This window comes from Bos taurus, chromosome 11 (assembly GCF_002263795.3).
Source record: "Bos taurus isolate L1 Dominette 01449 registration number 42190680 breed Hereford chromosome 11, ARS-UCD2.0, whole genome shotgun sequence".
Classification (NCBI taxonomy): domain Eukaryota; kingdom Metazoa; phylum Chordata; class Mammalia; order Artiodactyla; family Bovidae; genus Bos; species Bos taurus.
In genome coordinates this window covers 75,410,549-75,426,127 of record NC_037338.1, presented here as the reverse complement: position 1 = coordinate 75,426,127, position 15,579 = coordinate 75,410,549, and the positions used below count along the sequence as shown (strand labels likewise).

At 49.6% G+C, this 15,579-nt stretch overlaps 1 protein-coding gene across 2 annotated transcripts in view; it reads left to right on the top strand.

Moving 5' to 3' along the window:
* KLHL29 (kelch like family member 29) overlaps positions 1-15,579 on the top strand; it is a 332,208-nt gene that overhangs the window by 146,582 nt on the left and 170,047 nt on the right. The gene's annotated exons all lie outside the window — the stretch shown is intronic.

The following is a 15,579-nucleotide window of genomic DNA, read 5'->3' as shown; positions in this document are numbered from 1 at the left end:
GTGCCTGGTACAAAAAGCCTTGGATGCCAGGTGAGGTGCTTGGACGTGATCTGGTGGATCAAAGCCACTGGGGATCAGAGTAGGGAAAGATGGGGAGCAGCGGTGTGCTGGCCAGCTCTGCTCCCTGCTGCGTGATGGCGTGGGGTCTTCCTGGTCACAGAGCACCAGCCTTGGAGCAGTATCTTTGTGGCCCAACCCTCCACACCCCATCCGGTCTGGTGGGTGTGATGAGCTCCGGCAGGCTTGGTGACTCCCAAGAGCCCAGCTCTCCATTCAGTTGACATCCTGTTGGTAGCTTGAAATTGAAGGAGGAATGTTTACACAACAGAGACTCACAGACGCTAGGAGCCAGGGTGTAGCTGGTTCTGTTGTTTTGTCCCCCACTGCTGCCAGAGCTGGCAGGTAAACCTTGACCAGCACAGCCCTGAGTAGTGGCGAGACCCTGAAGGGGTTTACGCCGAGGAGTGAGTGTGGGCTCAGCAGTCACCACACTGAACTGGGAGAGCACGTTGGTGGATGTGAGCTGTGCCCGCTTCTTTGTTGAGGAGGCTGGAGGGTGGGCTTGGGGGCAGCCCTGTGCCAGGAGAGTTGAGCTGTCTTCACTCTCCACTGGCCGATTCTGAAATCAAACTCCTTAACGTGGACTAGGGAATATTTGACCCTCCTCACCCAGAGGAAACCGCTTCCTCACCTGAACAGGCTCTGTACCGGCCTCAGTGAACTGCTTTTAGCATCTCAAAGGCAGACTGCTTCTCCCCCATCCAAACCTGGCACTGAGGGTGCAGTCAGTAAACGCAGGCCTGTTCACAGATCTCCTGCTGCACGCTGGCCGAGCGTGCGGGCTGGGATGTGGTGGGGACCTGGGAAAAGCCACCTGGCTTTTCCAGCTGGACAGAGGAGCTCGCCGGCAGAGGAAGCATCTGAGCAGGGCTTTCTTTCTTAATGGTGGGTCTGATTAGTCTCAGCTACATGGTGAAAGCAGCAGGATTTGTTCAATGCTTCAGAGTCACAAAGCGCTTTGCCCAGAGGATCCCCCTAACAAGTCTGTAAGATGTAAATGGAAAATGTAAAATCCCATCTCAGAGATGAGGAAACTAAGGGCCAACTGGTCAACCCCAGGCCTTGACCCTGACTCCTGAGACCCTCTGTCCTGAGTTGTCTCTCTGATCCGGGGCCTTCGAATGATTCATCCCAAGTGATCTCCGGTGTTAGGAGCAGCCCAGCCTCCTCCAAGAGATCAAGTCCAAGGCCTGACCCCAGAGACAGGTCTGCAGACTCCATCACCACTACCCCTCAAGGACTTGCCTCTTAAAAACGGGCATTAGTGCTGGCAGTGAACGCTCTGTTGCTTTTGTTGCTCTTTTGGGAAAAAGAAAAACCTGGCTTCTTAGAGCTGTTGTATTTTATTTTTCTGTAAAGAGGAAATTAATTTTAGTCTTTCTTTTGGGTTTAAAATGTTGTTCTTTGCTTTTTCCGCCCTACAATTTAAAAGGAAACATTTGTCTGTTGAGAAAAGAAATGATAATTATAGACTAAAAATTGTTTCTATTCTGATTTGAAAAAGTGACAAAAAAAAATTCCATTGCACAGATGGGGCCCTGCTGACGGGGGGTGTTTAACAATGAAGCCCCAGGCCGGCTGGGGGCTCAGAATGGCATTCGAGGTGGATTTGGGCTCCAGTTTTGCCTGGGAGAGGGGCTTTCTCCGAGGCTGGTCTCCACTTCTGATGCTGGGTCATAGTCTCTGTGGGGTTTGGACGCGCTGATCCTCCACGTGGTCCAGCAGCGGACAGCAGTTTACCTGTGGATGGCGTGCCCTCTGTTAGGTCAGCTGTGTGCTGAGGCCAGGCACTCCCTTTGTGGCCCCGCGAGCTTGAAAGCCTCCTAGCCTTATTCCCTCAGCCGAGAGTTTTACAAAATTGCAATTGCTCCAAGTCCTCCGATCAATAATGCAGGAAACTGATTAGACTGTGAAATTAAACTAATAATGTCATGCTATTAACCCTCGATCAATGAGGAAAGAGCTCAGAGTGAAGGCTATTTCCTCAACCCATATTGCAAATAGCCATGCATGTATTTACTTTTCGGAAGAACTCCTAGACGCACGTGCATTCCCAGGACCCCTTTCTTGCCTACAGACCCGGCGTGATCCCCTGTGCAGTGTCCCATTTAAGGGAAGAACAAACTGAGGCTGAGTGATTAATGCTGCGTGGTCTTGCAGCTAAAGAACAGATGAGCCTGGCTCTGGAGCCCTGGTCCAGAGCCGTCTGGTGTCTCGAGTCCTCTCCCCGGGGCTACTCTGGAATTAGTGACAGTCTTTGTCCCCCCGTGGCCTTGCCACCGAGAGGAGGAGCTCGCACACCCTCCCCGTTGTGCCTCCCACGCCTGGTCCTCCGCCGGGACCTGTCAGTTCCATCACGGTGGAACGTTGCCAGGGATCAGACCCTCTCTCTAAAAGTGGTGATGGTATTTAATAACTAATTACTCTAATGATCCTACAGAAATTCTGGAGACCTGTTTTAGGAGAGATGTCAATTAGAGCCATCTGCACGGTGAATAAAGGAACCCTACCCCAGCTGTACTGTTGAAACATGTTAGCGTGTTCCTACCAGCGGCCATATGGTACTTAACGAAAGTGAATTGTTCACACTGCACAACCCGCGCCTCCTGATGAATACCAGCATTTTGTTTTGGAAAATAGTTCCTCAATCGTGTGGAATATTTGTCAATGCAATAAGTAGCAAGTTGGAAGCCGGCAAGTCCTTGAATGCAAAAAGACTTGCCTCACCTCAAGATGTTCTTCCTCCACCCTGGTCCATCCCCTGCCCCTGCTGACAGCCAAGCCCCGCTCCACCCTGGTCCCACATCCCACCTGGGCCCAGTCCTCAGCATCTGCTTCCAAATCTGCTCGGGAGAGCCGAGGACAGGCAGGGTGCTGGCCCCACCCCCACTTGGCCTCTCTTTCTGTTTGAAAAACAGCAGCATGATGTCTGAAGCTATGCAGACTGGGAGCACGGGGCCTCCAGCTGGAAAGGCATGATTCATGGGGCCAAAGTCACCCAGGAGTTGAGGAGTGGGTGCAAGACATTTAACTGGGTGCGTAGCTTCAGGGAAGGGTTCGCTCTATGTTTGCAGTCTGTTTCTTTCAAGAGGTACAGAGCTCAGGTTGGTACCTGGATGCTCAGAGAGGTGGTGGAAAATGGTTTCTGGGGCTCAGCAGAAGCCTGCCCGAAGCCCCTTCCTTGTCACCAGCACGTCAGGGCCTGCAATCCGTAGTGACTTCAAATTATTGCCACCTGGTGGCCACTCCTGACCTGCGCCCAGACAGCTGGGTCCGGGGTGCAGCCACCCTGTGAGTTCTGTTACCCACAGACAGGTTTCCAAAGAAGACCAGAGCCAGGACCAGACTGGTGAGGTGTTCTGAGAGTTCCACCCCCACAACCCCCCTGCTGCCATGTGCTGGGCAAGGGGACACCCCACACTCACACTGCCTTTAGGGGCTTTGTGCCCTCAACGAGCTGAAGGTCCTGCTGCCAGGGCCATAGGAGGAAGTTGTTTTATTGCATTTGGTTCTGAGACCAACAAGGTTTCACTTGCCAGCAACATGTATCTCAGAATTTTCCCTAGAACCAAAGTCACTTATTAACACTTAATAAAAGACAAAATTGGCTGCGGTTCATGATACAGAAGATCTGCTGCAAATCCTGAAATCCGAGATGTTCTTTACAAAACCGTGCTCCCTTCAGTCTCATTTATTTCCAGCTCAGCAGCAACAGATTTCCCAGTTACAACAGTGATCCGAAGTCCAGCCGAACACATCCTTGAAGGAAACCCTTCTGGGTGAAAAATAGCAGGAATAAGCTCCCATCTGTCCTGTCCAGCAGACTTCACCATTTGCTTTCCACATCTGTGCCCTGCATGTGGCCCCGTTCTCCTGACACCTGCCCCGTCACAGACGTGGGTCTGAAAGAACCACGTCACCGTGACACCCAGGTAGGCACCTCAGCCTGGTGACTACGGCCTCGGGCAGCCTCGATCATGCTTGACCATGAAAGGTGCCCAGAGCACCTCAATAAGTCGCTAGCCTTTCCATGGGCTAGTTCCAGAATGACCCTGGCAGCCCAGAGCCCAACCTGCTGCCTTTCTACCCACCCCATTTGGGGACAGTGCCTGGCAGTTACCCTAAAGAGTTCACCTTTTCTCATTTGAGGGTGAGGGTGGTGGAAAGGGTAGAGGAAAGCTCGGGCCAGTTTGGCATATGTTGCCTGGTCTGAACATGAATGCTGTGCTCAGATGCTGAATTTGATGAATTGCGTTATAAAATTTAAAAACAAATTTAAAACTCTATTAACTCCCCGTAATGGCCTCCTCCTGGAATACACAGACAGCAACGGCTCACTGACAAGGAGAAAAAATACTCTCGTTTGCAATGCGCTTCGCTTGCAGCAGAATGGAGGCGGGTGGGAGGCGGAGGCCACACACCCTCTGCACCCTGCCGGCTTCCTGCTCCTGGGTCCAGAGCGAGGCCCTGGTGAGCAGGCCATCAGGGGATCCACACGGCCAAGGCTGGACTTCGTCTGGTTCCTGTGTCAAAAGCCACATTGTGCTTGTTTTCGAGGCTAAAACATTTCTTTCAAGACTGAAACGTGACAGTGATGAGCTTCCAAGATGTGGGGCAGCCTGGAGGGGCTGGGTGGGGAACCTGTGGTTTGGGGGTCAGAATGTGATGTAGGGCTGGAGGAGGTGTGTCCCCAATGTCACCCACCCCACCCTCTGCCCCGGGAGAAGGGGCAAGGCAGGGAGGTTGTTCGTTGGTCGCTGCAGGCCTCTGCAATCCAGGAGCATTCGGGGCAAAGGGCCTGGTTCCAGAATCCCAACTGGAGAGAAATGGACTTTTGTCAAGAAAGGAGGCAGCCTCACAGCTGTGTGTGCATGTGGGCCAAGGGAGGAGCATAGCTGGCAGGGAGGAGTCCCAGGTCCCAGCGGAGAGCTCCCTCCGTGTCTCTGCAACTTAGAGACCCCAAGCTCAGAGAGGAGGGTGAAGGGCAGTGCCGCCTGGTCTTTGAGGAGCTCGAGAGGCTTTCTGCCAACAGGGGGCTTCTCCATGTGACGGCAGCTCTGTCCCTCAGTGCACTTCAAGGGGTTTGGAGATGTTTGGGGAGAATGAAGCACGGTGTGCTCGTATGACAGCCCTGGATGTCCAGAGGCAGTGAAGAAACCGTGTGTGTATGTGTGTGTAGGTTGAGGGTGTGTGGGCACACACATACAGATCTGTATGTGTGCAAGAAGGCTGTGCCTTGTGACGTGGCTGCCCTGGGGCTGCAGACTGTGCATCAGGGAACGTGTGTTTCTGGGAGCACCCTTCAAGGCAGTAAGGAAACGAGACTCACTTAAGAAGCCTGAGCCTCCCTTGCCCTCCAAGGCTGCTGGATGTTCCACCTGCTTTGGGGCTGGACTGGGGCACTGAGGGGGGCGTGGCCGGACTCTGGACCCATAGCCTCTCCCGGGACCTCAGAATCGGATGCAATGCAAAGATCTCTAGGTTGCTGCTGCAGCTTCTGTGTGGCCTCTCGGGAAGTCTTGACAAGGATAAAAGCCAAGTAGACCCAGGAGTCCCTGAAAACTTGCCCCCGTGGCAGCTCCACGTGTGGTGGGGCATTTAGGGTAAAGAGAAGGGAGATGACATTTGTAATACTTTGAGAACCGCCCCCCTCTCTGCAGACTAACAGTATAAGCAAGAATGGAGGCTTCACCATAATGAAGAGAGCACAAATTCCTCCTGCCAGCATACTCTCTAGAAGGCCTGCCCCTGGACAGTTGTGTTAATTACGGGCCAACTGTGCCTGCAACCTTCGTGGGCCTGCTTTGGGTCATTTTGTATAAATTAGACTGTTTATAGGGAAAAAATAATATTGCTAATTAGCCTCCATTGTTTTAAGTAAATGAGATTTTCCTACAGCATTAAAAGAAAACAGAGATGTGTGGGGACAGAGTTTACAGAGCTCTTTCTATGACTGTAATATTGCTCCTGCCGTCTCAGTTCAAATCTGAACCAAGGGAGGAACCACCCAAGTTCCCAGTCCTTAGAACACCATTCAAAGCAACACCGGTTCCTTTCTTGTTTCCCTTCTGTGCGTGTGGCAGCCTGTGCTTCCATTTTTGTGCGTTTCTTCCCATAGTACAGTAAACAGCAGAACAACAAGGCTTCAGAATCATCCAGACTCAGGCTGAGTCCAGATGCAATGCTTTGTGAACCTGGGCAGTCACTCAGCCATCCTGCACCTGATAGAACCTTGCTCATTAGGCACTCCTCATCATTATTCTTTTATTTTTGTTAAACAAAATCCCGAATGTGAAACACCAAGCCCAGTGGTTTCTACATGATAATAAATTACATCATGCATGCATGCATGCTAAGTCACTTGAGTCGTGTCCAACTCTGCAACCCGTGGACTGTAGCCCACCAGGTTCCTCTGTCCATGGGTTTCTCCAGGCAAGAATACTGGAGTGGATTGCCATGCCCTCCTCCAGGGGGTCTTCCCCTGGGTCAAACCCACGTCTCTTCCATCTCCTGGCATTGGCAAGCAGGTTCTTTCCCACTAGCACCACCTGAGAAGCCCAACTTACATCACAAATGATAGTTTTTCAGTCTCCGTGCCCTTATTAACACACAATGTCCCCCAGCCTGGAATTGTCTTCTCTTTCGTGCCTTTTATTGAAAAGCCATGCATCCTTGAAAAGGCTGCCCTGAACATCCCTACCTTCTAAGAAGTCTTCCTGGCGGTCCCCCACCAGAATGACGTGTCTCTGTGAAATCCCAAGACACAAACCTTTTGTTTCCACCCAGATGTCTTTCTTTCCATCCTGTTCAGTGTCTCTGCATCTGCCTGTCTCCCCATTCCTACCCCTGACCTGCCATGGCCACACCCAGCCCCAGGCCTGGCCAAAAGTGTGTGCGCAGGACACACTTGTAGAATGAATGGGGTTTGAATTGCTGAGTGAACCCAAGGAAATACAGTGTGCTTTGGGCTCCTGTGGTTCAGAATTTCCCTTGCCAGACTACTGGGGGAGTCTTTAGGCTGCAAAATTAGAAAGGAAAATAAGTGTCTTTTGTGGTGACTCACGGCCAAGGACATCTGGGGTTTCACAGCCTAGAACCGCTAACCCTAACCCCTCCCCCAAGGCTTTTTCTAAGTCCCCTAACCCTGTTGATGCTGCAGCAATTTGGCTCTGAAAGAAGCTGCTAACTTGCAGTTTGGCACGAAGGAACTTTCTGGGCTGATGGAAACAGTCTGTATCTTGATTGGGGCGGTGGTTATGTGGATGCATACATTTGTCAGAACTTGTCAAACTGCACACTTAACATCGGAGCAGTCACTTTGTGGAAATTATACCTCCATCGAATTAGTTAATTTTTTAAAAAATGCAACCCAACAAGACAGGCCAGGTGCCTTCCCCTCCCACAGTGGGTGAGGAAGCTTTGAGACTTGTGGCTAAAGCCGGGATGTCCTGGGATTGCTCTGGGAGGAAAGGAACAGAACAGCCTCTGCCTCTGTGAGACTGTCATCCTTTCAGTCTGGAGCTCAGCCTCAGTGCATGGGTACCTCCCTGCCCTCTCCCCTGGACCTCACCCCAATCTGCCTGCCACCAAAGAACCGCCAAGCACTAGCTCTCAGCTTTGCAGCCTTGCTCAACCCCAAGCTGGAGTCTCCCACCTCCCATCAGAGGAAGAAGAGTTAACATTATTGTGAATCCAAAGGCACCTCCAATGGATATTCCCACACCCATGTTTGTAGCTGCATTGTTCACAATAGCCAAAAAGTGGAAGCAACCCAAGTGTCCGTGGATGGATGAATGGATACACAAAATGTGGTATGTACACACAGAGGAATAGTATTCAACCTTTAATGAGAAGGAATTACTATCTTCATGGATCTATGCTATAACATAGGCTTCCCAGATAGCTCAGTGGTAAAGAATCTGCCTGCCAATGCAGGAGACGAGGGTTCCATCCCTGGGTCAGCAAGATCCCCTGGAGAAGGAAATGGCCACCACTCCAACATTCTTGCCTGGAAAATCCCATGGACAGAGGAGCCTGGCAGGCGACGGTCTGTGGGGTCACAAAAGAGTTGTACACAACTCAGCGACTTAACAACAATACTACAACAAAAGTGAGCCTTGAAGGCATAATGCTAACTGAATAAAACCAGACCTCAAAGGAAAAATATTAAAGGATTTCACTTACAGGAAGGACCTAGAGTAGCTAAATTCATAGAGACAGAAAGTAGGAAGGGCGATTACAAGAGGTTGGAGAGAGGGGGAAACGAGGAGTTAGAGTTTAATGGGTGCAGAGTTCTAGTTGGAGTAGAGGAAAACATTCTGGAGATGGATGATGGTGAGATGGTGATGGTTACACAACAGTGTAAAAGTACATAATACCATTGAGGTTCACACTTAAAATGGTCCATTTTATCCTGTATATTCTACCATGATAAAGAAAGTCTTTTAAGAACAACAGCAATCCAAGGCCTACACCTGTCTTCTGAACCCCACAAATTTCGATATCTGAGATTTCAGAGGCAATGCTTGGCTGATGATTGGGTTTCTGATCCTGAAAACGAAGCAGCAAGAAACTGGCCATCTGACGCCTACCCCTTTCTTAAAACCCAGGCGCACGCCCTCTCAGAGTGGCAAGCCGGGGTGCCTTTGTCAAGACGACACGTTCACACCCCTGGGTTAACTTGATTTCCTCTTGTTGACTCTCTTAGGCAACACCCGGCCCCAACCTGACAGCCTAGGGGTGAATTTTCCTTTATCACTCCAGAAACCCCCAGCTCCGTAATTGAGGTGACCCGGTCCTCGAAACCCAGGGGGCCCCCAGCTGCAGAAATTAGAACACACTCCATGGAAGGAGCCTGGCTGTCAGGGCGGTTGGGTCCTGGCCTGTAATGTGGAGTGACACTCAGCACTTGTCACAGCAGGGAGCCAGGCCGCAGACGCACACCGGCTGAGGACTTCGGGAGGCTGGTTTCCCGCCTCTGCCTGGGGGGCCAGATCGGAGCTGTCCCATGAATGTCATAACCCTGCAGCCGTCACCACCTCAAACTCAGTCAGAGCTCATACTTTGCAGGCTTCCAGGAGAGACAGTCTCCTCACAGTGGCATCCTGCATGGGCTGCTGACCTCTTTGTTTGCAAAACTCACCCGGAATGTGGAGCCCTGATCCCTCTCGTCAGGCCTTGAGGGGAACAAAGGGAGGATTTGTCCAAAATGCCTGAGCCCCCTGGGTGGAAAGAAGCCATATGCTGTTTACTCTGGATTGATGTAAATAAATACCCATTACACGTGGTAAACAGGGATGGCAACACTGAGACAAAACTTCAAGGCTCTCCTCCTGCCTGATAATTTAGCGGAAACTAAAACACTCCACACACAGATACACACATACACACTCACAGACACGCACACACTCACATACACACAGAGACACACACGCACACACAGACACACATGCACACACTGACACACACACAAACTCACAGACACACACACAGGCACACACTCACAGACACTGACACACACAAACTCACACACACAAATCCACAGACACACACTCACATACACACACAGACACACACGCACACACTCACAGACACACACGCACACACACACTCTCTCACATACACACATACAAACTCACAGACACACACACATACATACTGACACACTGACACATACTCTATCACATACGCACATACACACACACTCACAGACATACACACTCACACAGACACACATACACTCTCTCACATACACACACAGACACATACACTCACACAAACACAGACACACCCACACACACACCCTGCTCCCAGGACGGTGGGAATAAGTCTGGACCCGCCTGGCCTCCCCTTTGTCTGTTGGGCTCCTGTTCTCTGCAAAGCCTGGAGGCGTATGTGTCACTCCCCACCCACACCAGCCTCACCCTGTGATCGCTTTTCTGCAATCTGCTTCTGCATTTGTTCTGAGGGCCCTGTGGGTGCCGTCCATGGGCACCTGGACTGGTGGGCAGCCTGCAGCCTCAGTGAACACTCAGTGGACTTGAGAAGAGGGGTGGTCTGCTTTCCCTCCTTTGACCCCTCCATCATGCTTTTGAGAAGGGAAGGGCATTTAAAGTCCTTTAGGAGGGAAGAGTCACTTCTCAGTTGGCTTTGAGCTTTAGGTTCCTGCAGTGGGCAGAAACATGAACTCCATGATACTTAATGTGGAATACAATTTAACACACACACACTCACCTATAGCAGATCAAGAGGAGGCATCCTGTTAAACCACTCGTAACCAATACTATGTCAGCCGCATTAGTGCTTGGAATGCAGAGTTGTTTTAACTATAAAATATATCAGGATTCATTTGTCGGCAGAATTCAGAGCACAGAACTACAGGGACTGAAGGAGCAGGATACCCCATCTGGGTATTTGGGAAGGGATGATCCATGGCCTCTTTGTTGGGATTCTGGGCATTTGGGGATTGGCCACCTCCAGGAAACTGCACGTTGAGGGGGAGCTGGAGTGGAAGGTGTCAAGCCAGCCCAGACCCTACATACACCCCTGATCAGGTAGAAGGGCTGAACTCTGATGACACTGGCTCAGTTCGGTATTCAGGGACTGATGGAAGCTTTGGGGTGTGTCCGGAGGATGTCAGGATTTACACCATAGCCTTTGTGACAGTAAGAAATGCTTCCCAAACCCCATGATGACATATCCATGGGGCAGAAGGAGGCCCTGGTCTGTAAATCAAAGTGCCTCTGTTGACACAAAGGGTACCTACAGGTCTCGCTTTGATGTTAGAACACAAGTGTGATGCTGAGCCCACTGGGCTGGACCCCCAAATAGCATTTGGGAAAACAGAGACCAGAAAGGAGAAAGCACTTGTGCAAATGTACGCTGCCCATAAGTGACAGAACTAGGGCTGGGATCCAGGTTTCTCCTGACTCCCCATTCAGTTCTTTGACCACCTAAATGGATTCTGGGCTGGGTAAGGCAGCAGTCTCAGGATGCAGTCAGTACTCCGGAGGACTTGTTAAAAGGCAGATTCTGATTCAGTAGGCTGCGGTCCTCACTGCACTCTGCATTACTAACAAGTGATGCTGGTGCTGTTGGTCCTAGGACCACACTTGGGGAGATAAAGATGTTTAAGGTCTGCTCACCTGGCAAGGAGGCTAGTGGTTGGGTGTGCCCAGCTGGAGTTCCTAATTCTGCATCCTATCTGCTTGGCTCCATTCTTATTCCATGTTATCTTTTTTTTACCAAAAGGTCTAAAACCTTTTGGCTAAGACCTCCAACAAGTAGGTTATGCATCACCCTTGGTCAGCTCCTTGCTACCCAGATCCCTGGTGCCCTCTGGCCCTCAGGAAGCTGGAGTCACATCTGAAAGGTACATTCTCGTCCCAGACACTGGGACGAGAATGCCCGTGACTTTGTGGGACTGAGGTGAGAAATGATCTCTGGTTTGTGGAGGCAGGGTGGGACACTCTGTGAGATACATCACTTTGTGAGTTGCCTGGGCTGCAGCCTGACTCGCTCTACTGTGCAGCATCTGTCCTCCTCGCTTGTGATGATGTGACAGTGTGCACCACTGTTTTCTATCAGAGTAAGAGGTCCTCAGTGGCAAGACTGTCAGGGCCTCAGCTTTTTCCACCAATTCTCTCTTATCAGGAAGCTTCCTGCCCAGAGCCTAGATTGAGAAAAAGCCAGAAAGCAGCTCTGAAGAGTTGACAAAGCAAGTAGGGATCAACAAATGTGTGCACCCAAATCTTTTCCTTTTGTTCTTCATCCATCCCTAAGGGTTTAATTCAAAGTGTTCTTTAAAAAAATATAAACTGATTGTAAAATTGATTATTTGCATTCAAATTTCAAAGTAAATGTTGCAAATTCCCAATCTGGCAAGAGTAAGGAAGAGAGGTTGGAAAGATAACAGAAGCAAGAAATGTTTGCTAGAAGCTAATCAGAGATGTGTGCTCAATCATTTCCAACTCTTTGCAATGCCATGGACTGTATAGCCCGCCAGGCTTCTCTGTCCATGGGATTTTCCAGGCAAGAATCCTAGAATGGGTTGCCATTTCCTTCTCCAGGGGATCTTCCCAACCCAGGGATTGAACCCAGGTCTCCTGTATCTCCTGCATTGGCATGCAGATTCTTTACCACTGTGCCAGAGAAGCCCAATCAGAGACGAAGCAACTGAAAAACTCTGGAATTCCATGTGCACAGTTAAGGAAATACTGCAGTACGGACCCATCAGTGTGAGGGCACTGGGTCCCGTGGCAGTCTTTTAGTCCTAAACATGATGCTGTTGAATAGTCCGGTGTCTCTGTTATGTCCAGTTCTATTCAGCTTATTGGGAAGTATGCAATGTATTTCAGAATATTTTTTCCTTACAATGGCTAAAATATTTTATTCTTGTTCAAGATTGAAAGGACTCAATTTCAGTTATTTCAAAGTCTGTCTGGACATCACAAAAGTAAGACTTTCCCCAGTAATCCCAGTGAGTGTGGATGATGCTACACCACCCTTATTCCCCCTCCTGCTAGTTATTTCCTAAATCTCTTCCTTTTTCTCTCTTTCTTCTGATCTCTTAATGAGCATATTCTCCATAGTTCTAGCCGTCTGTATTTTTAATATTGCTACAATTTAACCAGTTACTCCCTAAACCCTAATGACTCCAAAAACATGTCTCCAACCTCCAGCTTCCTATTAAACGACCTTCAGCCTGATGTCCTCCCACCTGAGAGTCCATAGATCGCAAGCCCAAATCCTTACCTCCCTGAAAAACCTCCATCCTCTTCTGCATTCCTCACTTCAGTGAAGGGTCTCACCATCCCCCAGTCCTGGACACCGGCTCTGATGTCTTCCCCCCTTTGTAATTGCTCGCTTCTGGCACCTCCCTGACTCCTCTGGCAAAACTTAGCCCCTCATCATCACATGGGTCCTCCCCTGGGCTGTTTGCATGCCTGTTTCTAGTTTTCTACCTCCACTCTCTCTCCCTCATATCTACCTCCAATCCCTCAGAACTGCTTCCTCTTCCTCATGCTTCCTACTCAGAGTCCACGGCTGTGCTGTCCCATACAATAGCCACGAACAATACACTCTTTAAATTAAAGCTAAATAAAATTTAAGATACATCCCTGGTGGTTAAGAAGTCACCTTGCACTTGTAGGGGACGTGGGTTTGATCCCTGATCAGTTCAGTTCAGTTCAGTCGCTCAGTCATGTCCGACTCTTTGCAAACCCATGGACTGCAGCACGCCAGGCCTCCCTGTCTATCACCAACTCCCGCAGCTTACTCAAACTCATGTCCATTGAGTCAGTGATGCCATCCAACCATCTCATCTTCTGTAATCCCCTTCTCCTCCCACCCTCAATCTTTCCCAGCATCAGGGTCTTTTCTTGTGAGTCAGTTCTTCACATCAGGTGGCCAAACTATTGGAGTTTCAGCTTCAGCATCAGTCCTTCCAATGAATATTCAGGACTGATTTCCTTTAGGATAGACTAGTTGGATCTTCTTGCAGTTCAAGGGACTCTCAAGAGTCTTCTCCAATACCACAGTTCAAAAGCATCAATTCTTTGGTACCCAGCTTTCTTTATAGTCCAACTCTCATATCCATACATGACTACTGGAAAAACCATAGCTTTGACTAGATGGACCTTTGTTGGAAAAGTAATGCCTCTGCTTTTTAATATGTTGTCTAGGTTGGTCATAGCTTTTCTTCCAAGGAGCAAGCATCTTAATTTCATGGCTGCAGTCACCATCTGCAGTGATTTTGGAGCCCCAAAAAGAAATAAAACCTCTCACTGTTTCCATTGTTTCCCCATCTATTTCCCATGAAGTGATGGGACCAGATGCCATGATCTTAGTTTTCCAAATGTTGAGTTTTAAGCCAACTTTTTCACTCTCCTCTTTCACTTTCATCAAGAGGCTCTTTAGTCCTTCTTTACTTTCCGCCATAAGGATGGTGTCATCTGCATATCTGAGGTTATTGATCCCTGATGGAGAAACTAAGATCTCACATGCTGTGGAGCATCTAAGCCCATGAGCCACAACTTCTGAGGCCTCAGCTACAGAGCCCTGGTGCCACAACTAGAGAATCCATGTGCCACAATAAAAGACCCCACATGACACAGCAAAGATACTGAGTGCCACAACTAAGAGCGGATGCAGCCAAATGAGTTTTTTTTTGATTTTCAGGTCAGGTCCTCAGTCACAGTAGTCAGTTTTCAAGTACTCAGTAGCCACACTCGGCTAGTGGTTGCCATATTGGATAACACAGATTATAGAACATTTCCATCACTGCAGAAAATTCTGTTGGACACTGCTGGTCTACACTATTCTTTCATCTTGAGCATCTTTCTTTCCCTCTCCTTCCCTCTGAATCCTCCCAAAGATCCTCACAAAGAAGTTTCCTTATACCCCAAACTTCATCTGGAGCAGCCCAGAGCTTAGTTCTACTGAGAACATATAAGGACTCATTAGAACCCCTTTGACTGCCGCAGACAGGCACCCAACTCAAACTAATCTAAGCAAAAATGGGAACGTGTCGGCTCTTGTAACTGAAAGTTTCAGCACCAGGTCCCATCACAGTGAGACCCAGGAGTTCACATAATATCAGAACTCTCGTCAGGCTCTCATCTCTGCCTCTCTCTGTGGCTGGCTTCATTCTCCGCTGTGCACACTGCTTCCTCCCCGTGATGGGGAGAGTTAGCCAAGAGCTATGCCAGCTCACAACCACTGTACTCTTCAGGATTCCAAGGAAAGAGAGGCCTCAGGTTTCTGAGTTCACACAGCACATCTAAGATATTTGGGTCTGTTTGGGCAGATGGACCCTGAGTCAGCAATCATGGCCGGGAGGATAGAGTACACTGGCCCTGTCATGTGCTCACCCCAGTGGTGGGTCAGAACACCCAAACCATATCTAATGGGCTCCACATGGGAAATCTATTATCACCTGAAGGTGGGAAATGGATATCAGACAACAACAGAATTCACTACTGAACTCTGCTCAGAACCTATCTCCCCTTCTCCACTTGACAGTCATCTTTCTGATGCCTGGCAAACATACAAACAGGCACTCGACAAAGAGTTGATGCGTTGATGGATAGATAAAGAAATCAAAGGATGGAGGGGTGGATGAGTGAAGGGATGGATGGATGGATTGATACATACATGATTAGCTAACGCTGTGTGAAAGGCCAGGGGACAGTACCGCGTCCTGGAACTCAACAGGTTTCACACTCATGCCCGGCAGAAGCACCACTCTCTGTCTGCTGGTCTAAGATCCCCTTGAGAACTGGTCCAACCCCTACAGATGGGGGCTTCTTGAGAGCATCTCTGTACCCCTCACAGCCCCTGGCAGAGTGCTGAGTGCCGGCCAGGGCTGGCAGAGGGGCTGTAAGTCTGACAGCCATCAGCGCATCTTCTGTTTTAGAGGGAGAATAAGATAGGAGCTGGCCAGTCATGCAGGGTTATTCCAGCGTCTGAGGCGGCAACTCTTCCCGGAATCCTGGTCTCACCTTTCTTACACAAGGTGTG